This window comes from Eleutherodactylus coqui, chromosome 9 (assembly GCF_035609145.1).
Source record: "Eleutherodactylus coqui strain aEleCoq1 chromosome 9, aEleCoq1.hap1, whole genome shotgun sequence".
Lineage (NCBI taxonomy): Eukaryota > Metazoa > Chordata > Amphibia > Anura > Eleutherodactylidae > Eleutherodactylus > Eleutherodactylus coqui.
Genome location: NC_089845.1, coordinates 134,084,087 through 134,098,013, shown reverse-complemented (window position 1 = coordinate 134,098,013; position 13,927 = coordinate 134,084,087). Strand labels below are relative to the sequence as shown.

The 13,927-nt window shown below is 43.6% G+C and overlaps 1 protein-coding gene across 5 annotated transcripts in view; it reads right to left on the bottom strand.

The window, feature by feature from the left end:
• TRPS1 (transcriptional repressor GATA binding 1) overlaps positions 1-13,927 on the bottom strand; it is a 274,106-nt gene that overhangs the window by 147,993 nt on the left and 112,186 nt on the right. The window lies entirely within an intron of this gene.

Here is a 13,927-nt window from a genome sequence, read left to right as displayed (position 1 = left end):
GACAAATTGATCAAATGAGTGACTTTGACCAACTGTTGTGCACTGTAAGCATGGGACCTGACAGTGTGTCGAGCAAGAAATCACTCATTAGTCACTAGTCACTTCACTTCAGCTCATTGAAATGAAGAAACAAATGAGCAACTTCTCAGTGGGTGAACAGGCAGTCACTCATCATTGATCGACTGCCTGTTCATAGTGAATGTAGACAGGTAACCCATAAGAGATTCTCTGAATGACAATTGTTCCTGCATGAAAGCACAGGAACTATAGTGTTTGGACAGCTGTTGGGTGCTTAAGCATCTTAAAGTTGTCCTGTGTAAAAAGTATCCTTAGTTTCTTCATATCTTTTATGATTCAGTACATTTTTTTGCCATGGCAAAATATAGCTCATTAAGTTCAATACATGGACCTTGCGTAAGGCCCAATGTCCAAGGGCAAATTTTAATTGCGGAATCCACGCGGGGCTCCTGGCGCAGACGATCCACAATTCCAGCCGCCAATAGGGAGACATGGGCGTCTGCAGCTTAATTAAAGCATGAAAATTTGTTTTGCAGACCTTCTGGTCTGGAAAACAAATGGCAGCATGCTCCATTTTGCTGCGGTTCCCGCACAGATGGCTTCTGCGGAAAAGCAGGCTATTGAAAAAAAAAAAAAAAAAACTCTACTGCGCATGTGCGTCGGCGCATCAGCCGGTGCTTCCACACACATCCTCAGTGAAGACCCAGATAGATAAGCACAGTCCTTGGCCGCAGGCAGGGCTAGATTCTGCTGCAGACTCCCGCATGCCAAATCAGACCCGCCCGTGGACATGAGGCCTGAGTCTATGCCATCTTCTTATATATTGTTACTATGCTCTAAGGACACACTGAGTGACCAGGAGATTTGCCCCATGCTCCTAATAATGTTGTGGCCATGTAGCACAAAGATTAACCAATGGATGTTGTGGTTATTTCAGATGTTATTGTCCTGTAAAGGGAGTTTTCTGGTTTAATGGATTTTTTTCTATACACACATGTCCACTCCAAATATTTTATTCCATTTAAACTACATTTAAATGCCGGTTGGACTTGGCTATGAAGGTCTTCTCAAATTCAGATCTTGGTCAATTATGTTTTAAATGAATACAAAATTCAGTTTGATCAAGATTAACAATTAAGTAAAATAACTGTGAAAACTGAAGGCAAGTGTACCTTAAGGCTGCCTGTCCACAGGCAAGGCGGAATATCGCTAGCGATATTCTTCCGCGGGGAGTAGGGAGGAGAAATGACAGGTCAGATAGGCTCACCATGGAGAATCTCAGCAAATCGCCGCATGCCGCATTTTGAATCTCACGAGCGGACATTCGCTATGAGTCTCCACTCATGGACGCTGCGCTTTCCATAGTTAAGTCTATGGCCTGCGTTACCCGCGATTATCGTTGCGGTTAACGCAGTGACATATCGCCCGTGGACAGGAGGCCATAGGGTTACCAAAGCAATAAAATGATGTGCATTCTGGGTCTGCTTGAAAGTCATGGGATAGAAAGATAAAGAGACATTCCAGAGTGTAGGTGCAGCTCTTCAGGCAGGTATGTAAAGTGATAGTACAGACTTAAGACATGTTTCTGGTAGATCAAACAGCATGTCTGGAATCAGAAGAAATATTTGACGAGCAGGTGACAGCGTTGAAAGCTTTGAAGACATGACAGAATTCTTTATTGTCACTTTGATTGTATGCCATTGGTAGCAGGAAACAGTCAAATTCTGCAGTACATATACTATTCTACTAAAAGTATTTAGACACTCCAATCAGTAGAATGGATCATGTCTTGTTAGCATATCCTATTCCTAAACCATGCTACATAAGATGCAGACCCTTGGAGGTGGCAACCATAGTTTGCGACAGGATCTGCACCCTATTGTATATAAGGGTTATGCCATTGCACACACAAGCTGTTCATCACAAAATGTAATGCATTGGCCCATCTACAATGGTTCAAAGAGCGTTGAGCTATGGAAGAACATGAATCACACTTCTCCATCTTTAAATAAGATGGATGCCACAGCCAGAAATTTGAATGTAGAAAATACTGCAAACCAAGTATGAGGCTTTCTAAATGCACGACAAGGAATAGTCAATGTAAAAAGACATGCAGGATCTTAGTAAGATGTGTGTATTGATATGCCAAATTCATTAAGACCCAGTGGATCCAAATCTCCTGTTGACCTTGCTACAGTTAGACCCCCCCACCAATCAGACATTAGTAGTAATGTATCACCAAAGTCCGTCCCAAGTACAAGCTAGATTATAATAATGTGAAATACATTATTACTACTAATAAAAATCTAAACGACCATAACAATTACCTCTAGTATTTTCTATATTTTATATTAATTGTACGTATTTATTATGCAATAAACGGAATATTAGCTTTAATAATCATTGATATTATTTTACCACATTATCAGCTCAAGCATGAAATGCCGTCTATACCTACTGTTAATGTTAGAAAATGTTCTCTCAAGTGATGTGAGGCGTTAAATGATCTTTAATGTGAGACATGCTGTGAATAATGAGAAGTCACACTGGTGCAATGAGCCTATTAGTGTAGTATACTGCATTTTGTTTGTATTTACTGGCATTGAGAGTTATTTCTCCCCTGATATCTCTATCGCAGGTAAACTGCTATGTATTTGTAAAGAATTATTTAATGGAAGAGTATACAGGTTTACCACACAATTGGCACAAAATCATGTTCCTGTCAAGTTGATAAGAAAATTCTATTGTTCTAAGTGTAACTGATGAAATACAGGCCGGGGAAACAGCGGTGTCACTCTTACGCTAGCAGACATCACCTCTCCTTCCACACTCCATTAAGTGTCAAAACATGATCGCTGACTTACTCAGATAAGCAACTCTTCCCGGACAATTACTAGATGTATTTGTGTTTTATTCCTGCAGCAATTGACTTGAACTCAAAATAAGAAACCTCATAAGGATTGTATGGGACTTGCTTACATATAAAACAAAAAGGAAAATAAAAAAGAAACATTTTAAAGCAGTACAACTTCATTATACTATAGGATTACTAAAAAAGTGTTGATGTTGATCCAGAGAAAGGCAAAAAAAAAAAAAAAAAACATGCGGTTGAAACCAATTTTCCTCATTTTAGGGGAACAAAAAATTTGTTCCCAACTGCCACTTTGGTAATGACAATAATCCTTGGATCACCAACCTGTCTGAAGTAATCAGTGGCTATAACATGTAAACTCATTGTCAACAGCAAAAAAAATCAAGTACCTAAAAGTTCTCAGAATCGAATTAAACTTTCTAAGTGTCCTTGTAATGTTGGTACAAGTAAGTGCTTAATATCAGGGCAAAACAATAATGTATTGCAGAAAACTGACCCCTTGAAGGGAGGCTCTATTACCCTGTTGTATCACCTTTAGCTTGGGTACAAGATGTGATGCAGGTAGAGATGAGCGAGCACCAAAATGCTCGGGTGCTCGTTACTCGGGACGAAATTATTGCGATGCTCGAGGGTTCGTTTCGAGTAACGAACCCCATTGAAGTCAATGGGCAACCCGAGCATTTTTGTATATCGCCGATGCTCGCTAAGGTTTTCGTTTGTGAAAATCGGGGCAATTCAAGAAAGTGATGGGAACGACACAGAAACGGATAGGGCAGGCGAGGGGCTACATGTTGGGCTGCATCTCAAGTTCCCAGGTCCCACTATTAAGCCACAATAGCGGCAAGAGTGGGCCCCCCCCCCCCGCACTGTCAGCATAAAGATCGTTCTCCTCTGCCACAGCTGTAACAGCTGTGGCAGAGAAGAACGATGTTAGCCCATTGAATTAAATGGAGCCGGCAATACAGCAGGTTCCACTGAAAGCAATGGGCTGCGGGCGTGCGCGGGATGAATTGTCGGGAAGGGCTTAAATATAGAAGCCCTTCCCTGCAATTCATCCAGAAATGTGTAAAAATAAAAAAAATAGACCGTATCTACCGGCGTATAAGGCGACAGGGCGTATAAGACGACCCCCCAACTGTCACCTTATACACCGGAAATACAGCGGAGCAAAAAATAAAAATCATTACTCACTTCCCCCGGCGTTCTGCGGCGCTGCTGCAGGATGTCGCTCCCTCCTGGTCCCCGGCAGAGCATTGCTTTCTGGATGCAGGGCTTGAAATCCCCGCCTCCAGAAAACACACGTGCCTTCAGCCAATCACAGCCAATGACAATGATGTCATTGAATGGCTGTGATTGGCTGACGGCGTGTGTTAGCTAATCACAGTAGCTTTCTGGAGGCGGGGATTTCAAGCCCTGCATCCAGAAAGCAATGCTCTGCCAGGGACCAGGAGGGAGCGACAGCCTGCAGCAGCGCCGCAGAACGCCGGGGGAGGTGAGTAATGATTTTTTTTTTTTGGACACTTTCTTTTTTTTGTATTACCGGCGTATAAGACGACCCCCGACTTCAGAGCAGATTTTTGGGGGTTCAAAAGTCGTCTTATACGCCAGTATATACGGTATATACTTACCTTGTCCCGGCAGACGGAGTTCAGCGCGGCCGGCCTACAGTGGGTGTGAAGGGGGTGTGAGTCAGACCTGCCCCCTGATTGGCTCAGCGCTGAGTCTGACTCACACCCCCTTCACACCCACTGCCGGCCGCCGCGGCTGAACTACGTCTGCCGGGACAAGGTAAGTATACACATATATATATATATATATATATATATATATTTTTTTTTATTTTTTTTTTTATTTTAACACATTTCTGGATGAATTGCAGGGAAGGGCTTATATATTTAAGCCCTTCCCGACAATTACATAGTAACATAGTAACATAGTATGTAAGGCCGAATGAAGACATTGTCCATCTAGTCCAGCCTGTCTATCCTACTGTGTTGATCCAGAGGAAGGCAAAAAACCCCAAGGCCAGAAGCCAATTAGCCCTTTTGGGGGAAAAATTCCTTCCCGACTCCCTAATGGCAATCAGACTGTTCCCTGGATCAACCCCTAATAGTTCCTACCTGCCTGTATACCAGGATTGACACTTAACGTAATATTTATATCCTGTAATATACTTCTTCTCCAGAAAGACATCAAGTCCCCTTTTAAACTCCGGCACGCCGGCAGCCCATTGCTTTCAGTGGAACCTGCTGTATTGCCGGCTCCATTGAATTCAATGGGCAAACATCGTTCTTCTCTGCCACAGCTGTTACAGCTGTGGCAGAGAAGAATGATTTGTCTTCTATATGTTCTCAATGGGGTCGGCGCTGCTGCCGCCGGCCCCATTGAGCGCATATAGAGAAGAGAACAGAAATCGCAGATCGCAGATAGGTGCGATCTGCGATTTCTATGGCCTAAGAAGGACCGTTGGGGTTCTTGAAGCCTAAAATCACTCCTAACGCTCTCCCTATAGCAGCTCCGCCATCAACAGCACTTTCCCTGAACTATGTCAGAATGCATCTGTGGCGAGCCGCGGGAGGGGCAGATTTTAATACTCGGGTGACACCTGATCTCGCCAGCCACTCAGTGCAGGGGGTGGTATAGGGCTTGAACGTCGCAGGGGGAAGTTGTAATGCCTTCCCTGTCTTTCTATTGGCCAGAAAAGCGTGCAAATTTCTCAGGGAAGAAAATGAAAGTAACTCGAACATCGCGTGGTACTCGTCTCGAGTAACGAGCATCTCGAACACCCTAATACTCGAACGAGTATCAAGCTCGGACGAGTACGCTCGCTCATCTCTAGATACAGGTAAGCATGGAGGCTCTAGCACCCTGTTGTATCACCTTTGGCTTGGGTACAAGATGTGATACAGGTAGGCATGGAGGCATATCCGTTCGATATGGTATCCTGTAGAATACTGCTTTACATTTGCTGTAACTGAGCTTCTATGTCATGCAAAATTGTAGGCTGTTGAAGTTGGCATCCCAGATGGTCCTATACATGTTCTATTAAGAAAAAGTGTAGCGACCAGGCAGGCCTCATAAGTGTGGCAGTGTTGTGGAGGCATTAATGTGGCACCCTTGCTGTGTGCAGCCTAGCATTATCCTACTGGAAAAGGCTTCTTGGAAACCCTGCCATTAGAGGAACACATGTGGCTGCAGGATGTCCTGAACATATCGCTGAGCTGTTATTGTCCCTTGTACCACTACTAGGGGTGACAGACTATGGTATGCAATAGCCCCCCAGACCATCACACCAGCAGTGGGGGCAGTATGCTGCTCAACAGCAAAGGCAAGATTGAGGCACGAATCCCTAAGTCTCCAGACATGAACACGGTCGTCATGAGTGCCCAAACCAAACCTGGATTCATTGGCGAAGACAACTCATATCCACTCCATAGTAGTCCAGTTTTGTTGTTCTCATCAAGACTGCAAACTGAGGCAATGACTAAATGCAGATGTCTGGGTCGGATTCCGACTGCGAGATGCTCGCAGAGAGATGTAGCCCTGTGCCCCTGCAGCAAGCTCTTGCTTACCTGTCCTGCGTCCTCACTCTGCGCTATGAATGTGCCAGCTGGTGTACAGCCGCACATGCGCAGTGCAGAGCCAGCGCATCAGTAATGACACGGTCATACGAGCCTGTGTGAGGCTCACATTAGAATAGTACATGACGCGATTTCCACCCCGCAAGTGGAATATCGCAGTTGATTTCCGCTCGTGGGCATGTAAATGCATTTTTTAATGCATGTCTTATGGGCTGTATTTGCTACGGGATCCGGAGCTCCGGATCCTGCAGTGCAAATACGGCCGTGTGAATTAGGCCAATGGTGGGTGTCAACAGCAGTACATGAAATGGGTGACATGAGAACAAATGTCTTTCCAGTCAATAATCTGGAAATGGTTCAGGGACACAGGGACCTGTAACAATGGTGCCACCTGTTTCTAGATGATGGACAATGCAACATTTGGTGTTGCTCATGCTTGTTGGATGATCCTCCCTACTGGTGGTTTGTCGAGGGCGTCCTGAGCCCGGCCGCCTCGTGTGTATCCCCTCATGCATCCACTGGTCCCAACACCTCATAACAGTCTGGTCAGAACAGCCAAGTTTGCAAGCTATTCAGTAATATGAACATCCAGCTTCTTGCATTCCAATAATAGGCCTTCTCTCGAACTCTGTTAACTGGGCGAAACATCTTCAATTAAGTCGTAAAGGTATGTCTAGTTATCAACAATCGCTACACGAGTGAAAAAGAGAGGTCCACAACACACAAGTAGCCTCTGAGAGCCTTTTTATAGGCCATGGGTGTCAAGACCATTTATCCAATCATGCCATAACTCTAATCATTTGCATATTTGTCTGAGATGTAACTGCATTCCGAGTTTTGCAGCAAAATGACAACTGCTTCTAGGTGCTGGATTTTTTACAAAGAGTGTAATATTAATACACTCAAGAAAGGTGTCCAGGTCCCTCTTGTACTCTTTTAGTGAGTTCCCCATCACTAAGTCCTCAGGCATCGAGTTCCATAGTCTCACTGCTCTCATAATAAAGAGCCCCCTTCTATGTCGGTGTAGAAACCTTCTTTCCTGTAGATGTAGAGGGTGCCCTCTTGTTACAGTCACAGTCCTTGGTATAAATTGATCATGTGAAAGACCTCCGTATTAACCCCTGATATGTGTACAAAGTTATTAGGTCGCCCCTCAGCTGTCTTTTTTTTTTTTTTTTTTTTAAACTAAATAAGCCTGATTTTGACAATCTCTTTGGGCATTTATTAATTGACCACTTTTCTATCCATTCAAGTGCTGATATATCTAGCTCGTGTACCAGTGCCTCAAACTGTACACATTATTCCATGTGTGTTCTGACCAGTAATTTGAAATTACTTTGCCATAAACTGATCTATTACAATCAGACCCTACAAGTGAAGATGGCGGGGGCCATCTTGGCTGCTTGAAAAAGGAAACTGGAACTGGTGGAAAGGATGGATGGGTGAGAAAATCAAGTAAGGTAATATACCCCCATCACCCGACAGTCCCGGGACATAATTTTGTCGCAAAACCAGAGGGTTGCTTTAAATATGAGCCAACTTCAAGGGGACACAGCACAGCAATGGAGCACATGGTGAGTATAAAAGAGTTTCCCGGGCTCCTTGTTCCCTCATCTTTGAGCCCAAAAATGTAGTTTAGGGTTTCGAAGGTGATGGCAGGTTCCTTTCAAAGAGGTTGTTCCATTAGTTTATTTTATCCCCATCTAGAAAATTTGGGATTATCTAACTGATCGCTGAACTTCCAACCACTGGGACCCACATAGTTTGGGAGAACAGGGTTCCAGGGCATTTTTAGATGAATACAGTGATAGTCAAACTTGCACACTAATGCTTTGTTTATTTCAATGGGACCACCAAACACAGCCAAGCACTTGAGCTCTGCTGTACGTAGGAAGAATAATTTAATTTTGTGGGATAACCTTCTTAAAGGTTCGATCCAGGGTTAGAAAAATATGGCTACATTTTCCAAACACGGCGCCACCCTTGTCCATGGGTTGTGTCTGGTATTGCAACTCAGTGCCCATTCACTTCAACGGAGCTGAGCTACAATACCAAACACAGCCCTATGGACAAGGGTGGTGCTTTGTTTGGAAGAAGTCAACCATTGTTTTCTAAGCCTGGGCAGTCCCTTTGAAGGTTTGCTTTAGACGTTGACACCTTTAACAATCCCCGAGTAAGAGTTTGACTGATAGAAGATTACAGAATTTATTTACAAAAACACCTCCCTATATCATGCATTATCTAAAAAAGAGTTGACTACAAAATAGAAAAACATAGCTTGGGTTTACTTAAAAAAAACAGCCCCATGTATCTATAGGTTGTGTCTATGGTGTCCATAGGTTATAGCCCACATTCACGTCAATAGAGAAACGATACAAGGCATAAGCCATGGACAGGTGTGTGTTCTGTTTTTGCAAGAAAGCAGCCATTTTTTTCTAATCCTGTATAATCCATTCAAGTTAGTAACTGTATCCATTAGGTAGTGTAGAGTAATATCAGGGGAAGTTGCAGGGAAATGGGAAGGGGGCCTCTAAACTGCACCATACTATGGATATACTTAACATCGTCCTACTGGTGTAAAGATACAGAACAGTAGTTCTACCAGTATGTAACTGTTATCACGTACATGTAGACTTCTACAATTGCCAACACAATTCAGCTGCCTTATGTAATAAGCTACAGGAAGTAAATTTACCAGATCTTTATAGTCATCATTTTCTAACACATCTATATGTGCGCTGGAAACAAAATCAGAATGGGTTTTTCCCATGTAACAACACTTTCAAACTCAACCACAAATGCAAATATAGCTTGAACTGCATAATAAATCTGACATAATGTGAAGCATCATGAACAAATATCATAGCCCACTAACATAAGAAATCCCCTTATGCCTACAGGAACTAAGTCTAGTTGCAGATGTTAATTTACCCTCGAACTTATTTACCCAAAATGCCAATGTCTCAGCACTTTTCTACCAGTAAACAACTTTGCAAAAGTGTAGTTGCCACCTACACACAGTGGGAGTAGTCATTCTGAGAGCTGTATCGATATGACACCACAAATACACAAAGTTCCCACAGGGGACCTCTGAAGTTCTATCTGCTTCCAGTGGCTTCGCCATTGACTTATGCCCTTTGTTTATCATTTAGTCACTTCCAAATATCCTTATAGCACTATGTATCAAATGTAAAATTAACGATGTAGTTCATAGAAGTCCATAAAAAAGAACTAAAATGAAGTTGGAAGGTTGAATGTTGAGACTTTAGGTACACAGGGTTTTAATTCTGTCCCCAAGAGTTTGACATAAAGGGGTTGTATCCATAGAGTAGGTGATAAAAGTCCGATCGGTGGACGTCTCCACAAATCCTGCGAAAAGGGGTGCTGTGTCCCCCTTCTTTCCTTGGTGGGAGGAGATTGAGTGGAGTGGCAGCCGTGTGTATGTGATGCCGTTCCATTCATCTTCAATGCCCCTACCGGAGACATTTGTACTCTGCTATTTTTGTAGTCCCACTGAAGTGAAAGGAGAGGGACCATGCATATGCAGCCACCACTGCAATCATTCTCCACATCACTGTGGGTGGTTGCAGGGAGCCTGCAGTGACGAGAAAAGAGAGACATGGGACTACCATTCTTGCAATTGATAAGGGTCTTGATGGTGAGACCCCAACCAATTAGACTTCTTTTACCACCTATCCTATGGATAGGTAATGAAAGTCTATTGTGGAAATACTCCCTCTAAGGATCCACCTACCAAAACATTTTTTGGATTTTCATAGTTTGGGTCAGGAAGCGTAAGAACAATTGGGCTATACCTTATTGTGGTTTTTTTAGCCTTCCTCTTGAACAATACTGCAGGGTTACTAATGGGACTAGATGGCTTTGTCTTATTTTCCAATTTATTAACTATGTTGCATAAATTAAAGACTTAGAATGGTGTACAATAATAAAATAAGTCATACCCACCTTACCAATCTCCCACCACTTGTCTTCTGGCACTTCCCAGGTACCCCACCAGCCTCTACTTCTTCATCCCCTTCAACATGGCTATATGAACACTGTAGCCAGTCACTGGCTGTGATAGGTCACCACCACGGTCAGTGATTGACTGAATTAGTTAGATGCCCACTGTTGAGGCCAGTGATTAGTTACAGAAGCCATATGTACATATCAATAGGAACTAGTAAGTAGAGACCAATGCGGACCAGGAACAACGGCAATGGGAGATTAGGATGGTGAGTGCAACTTATTTTTATTCTTGTACACCCTTTCGAGCCTTTTAAAAAAATCAATCAATCAATCAATCAATCATCTGCACAATCCATTTAAGAATAAACCAAAAATCTTTGGGCCAATTTTACAATAGATTTACAATCGTATACAGAAAAACAGAACCTACAGTATAATGAACTGAGCAAGCACGAAATGTTTTTCTACTCATTTCCAGAGTGAAATGACTGATTTCAGTTAAGTAGTGTAACTAAACCCACATCCATGCTTTCTTTGTAGCCAGTGGTGAAAGAACGGTATAATTTGTTTGTTTTACTGCTGTTCTGCTTTCTCGAATCAATACAGAACACACACTTCCAGCTCAACGCAGGTGAAATGTCAAGCTATCAATCTGTACAAACTGGGAGACAGGTGAGCAAACTGGAAACGATGTGGAACCATTGAGATTGTTCTTGTTGAACATAGTCCAGATTATGTCATAGCAAAATCCCATGGTTAGACTATTGAGAAAGGAAAATTTCCATAATCTAACCTGGAAGGAACGTAAAGGGAAAGAAAAGGACTATTGTAAAATTCCAGGTTCAACAAGACTGGATTTTAGCAGGTCTAGACAGAATTTCCACAACCTAATTGTGACAGCAGTAAGAGATTAAGGTGATTTTACTGTGAAGGAACGCTTTTTTTCATAAAGGCTTGCAAATTTCCTGTGTTAATAGCAAAGCCGAATGTTTCAATAATGTCTATTGTCAAACAAATTTTAAGCAAAAATAGGGTTTTGGCGCGGCAAATTGGATGCTTGTTCTTAGCGGTTTTAATGGTGACTTATCCCATTAGAAAATATACTGTATGTATACGTATCTAGAAACAAACTATATATTTTTGGGGATAATTTTTTATTTCCCTTTCTGTGATGCATTTATATTAGTGTAGGGACCCACTGCAACGCAAGGAACTGTGACCTGCTTAGTGGGCTCATGTATCTTGGCCAACATCCAACCAATGCCTTGCATTTATTATCTATCATTCACATGCAGTGTGGCATTAAGACTCCAGGGGGAGACCAGGGTGGCAGCACCAATGTGGTTCACTGTTTGAAATGCAGGGCAACCCGCCGAATTATCATGGCGTCATTAATAGGTTGCTGGTCTGCATGGTGAACTACATATATCAGAATGGTCTGGCACCCGGTATCCACTATGTGTGGGAGTATACGCAAAGCATCCACCCCCCTCATTATCAGGAGGCAGTGTGAGTGGTTGTCTTATCGGTGTCCTGCACAGGTGTTATTCGCTCCTCCATTTGGTAGTCAGCTACCTGCATGGTGAGAGGATGCATCTATATGCACTCCTCAGTCAGTAAGTAACGGCCATTTTCTGTGATTGTGGATAGATAGAGGGGAGTAATTTGAAGCTCCTGGCACCAATGTAAAAGGGCTCTTGAATTGTCATATGCCATTTATAAAATGGTTATTGTTATGTAGAAGAGGGTCTCCCTAAAGGCCCATTTACACTGGACGATTATCGCTAAAAAAAAAAAAAAAAGCTAATCAGCGATCATTTTAGCGATAATCGGTGCGTGTAATTGTGCGCCCATCGTCAGCTTTTCGGCTGATCGTTAAAATCAGTCTAACATAAAAACCGTCACTCATTTGTATCAGTAGTTCTCCACGGGGAGTGCTGATGGAATGGTTTCCCCGTGGAGAACAAAGGATCTGAGCGCAGGTAATAGCCTCGGGCTATTAGCTGCGTTCAGTAAAGGCTTCGCTTGCATACCTAATTGGTATTTAAGTAGCTGAGTAGGGGCCTTAAGACTCTAGGCAAAGAAGGCCCACTCTGTGCCAATGATGACTTATCTTATGTATGGTTGCAGCTATATTATCAGCAGCTATCCTTAAAGGGGTTGTCCCGAGGCAGCAAGTGGGTCTATACACTTCTGCATGGCCATAATAATGCACTTTGTAATGTACATTGTGCATTAATTATGAGCCATACAGAAGTTATAAAAAGTTTTATACTTACCTGCTCCGTTGCTGGCGTCCTCGTCTCCATGGTGCCGACTAATTTTCGCCCTCCGATGGCCAAATTAGCCGCGCTTGCGCAGTCCGGGTCTTCTCCTCTTCTCTATGGGGCTCCGTGTAGCTCCGTGTAGCTCCGCCCCGTCACGTGCCGATTCCAGCCAATCAGGAGGCTGGAATCGGCAATGGACCGCACAGAAGCCCTGCGGTCCATGGAGACAGAGGATCCCGGCGGCCATCTTCAGCAGGTGAGTATGAAGACGCCGGACCGCCGGGATTCAGGTAAGCGCTGTGGGGGTTGTTTTTTTAACCCCTGCATCGGGGTTGTCTCGCGCCGAACGGGGGGGGGGGGGGTTTAAAAAAAAAAAAAACCCGTTTCGGCGCGGGACAACCCCTTTAAATCAATTTTAGTAGGGATCTCTATGTAGCAAGAAGCAGAAAAAAAAAGTGTCCCCCTAAAACCTGTTCCAGGCACAGGAAATTCTGTGATGTCATTACACTTCCCTGGTGTCATAATCTTAGGTTTGGGTAGCAACCCAACGCTCTTAAGGGGGGTCATAAATCTTAGATAGCTGTTGACTGAAAACTTCTGACCGTTATTCCTCCTGACACTCCACCCCAATATAGAAGCATGTTTGGAAACTGTCATGTGTTCTCAATAGGGAGGGAAAAAAAAGAAATCCACTGCCAGGCACCTCTGGAGGTGGCTAATCTCCCAAAGGATTGGGCATATTGGAAATCAGCATGCCAGATCTTTTTTTACCTCCAACATCTTCTTTTGGGGAAGACTTGGGACACAGCCAAACACATTAAACCAGTGGCCTCAAACTCCGGTTTTCATGACTCTCAACAGGTCATATTTTCAGAATATCCTACAGAGAGAACAACTTTTGAGGCACAGACAATAATGACATTACCTGTGCAATACTAAGGAAATCCTGAAAACGTCACCTGTTGGGGGAAGCGGGGAGATCATGAAGACTAGAGTTTGGAAAACACTGATCTAATGTGTATCGAGTAGAGATGAGCGAGCGTACTCGGAAAAGCACTACTCGCTCGAGTAATTTGCTTTATCCGAGTATCGCTGTGCTCGGGTCTGAAGATTCGGGTGCCGCTGCGGCTGACAGGTGAGTCGCAGCGGGGAGCAGGGGAGAGCGGGCGGGAGAGAGGGAGAGAAAGATCTTACCTCCGTTCCTCCCCGCTCTCCCCTGC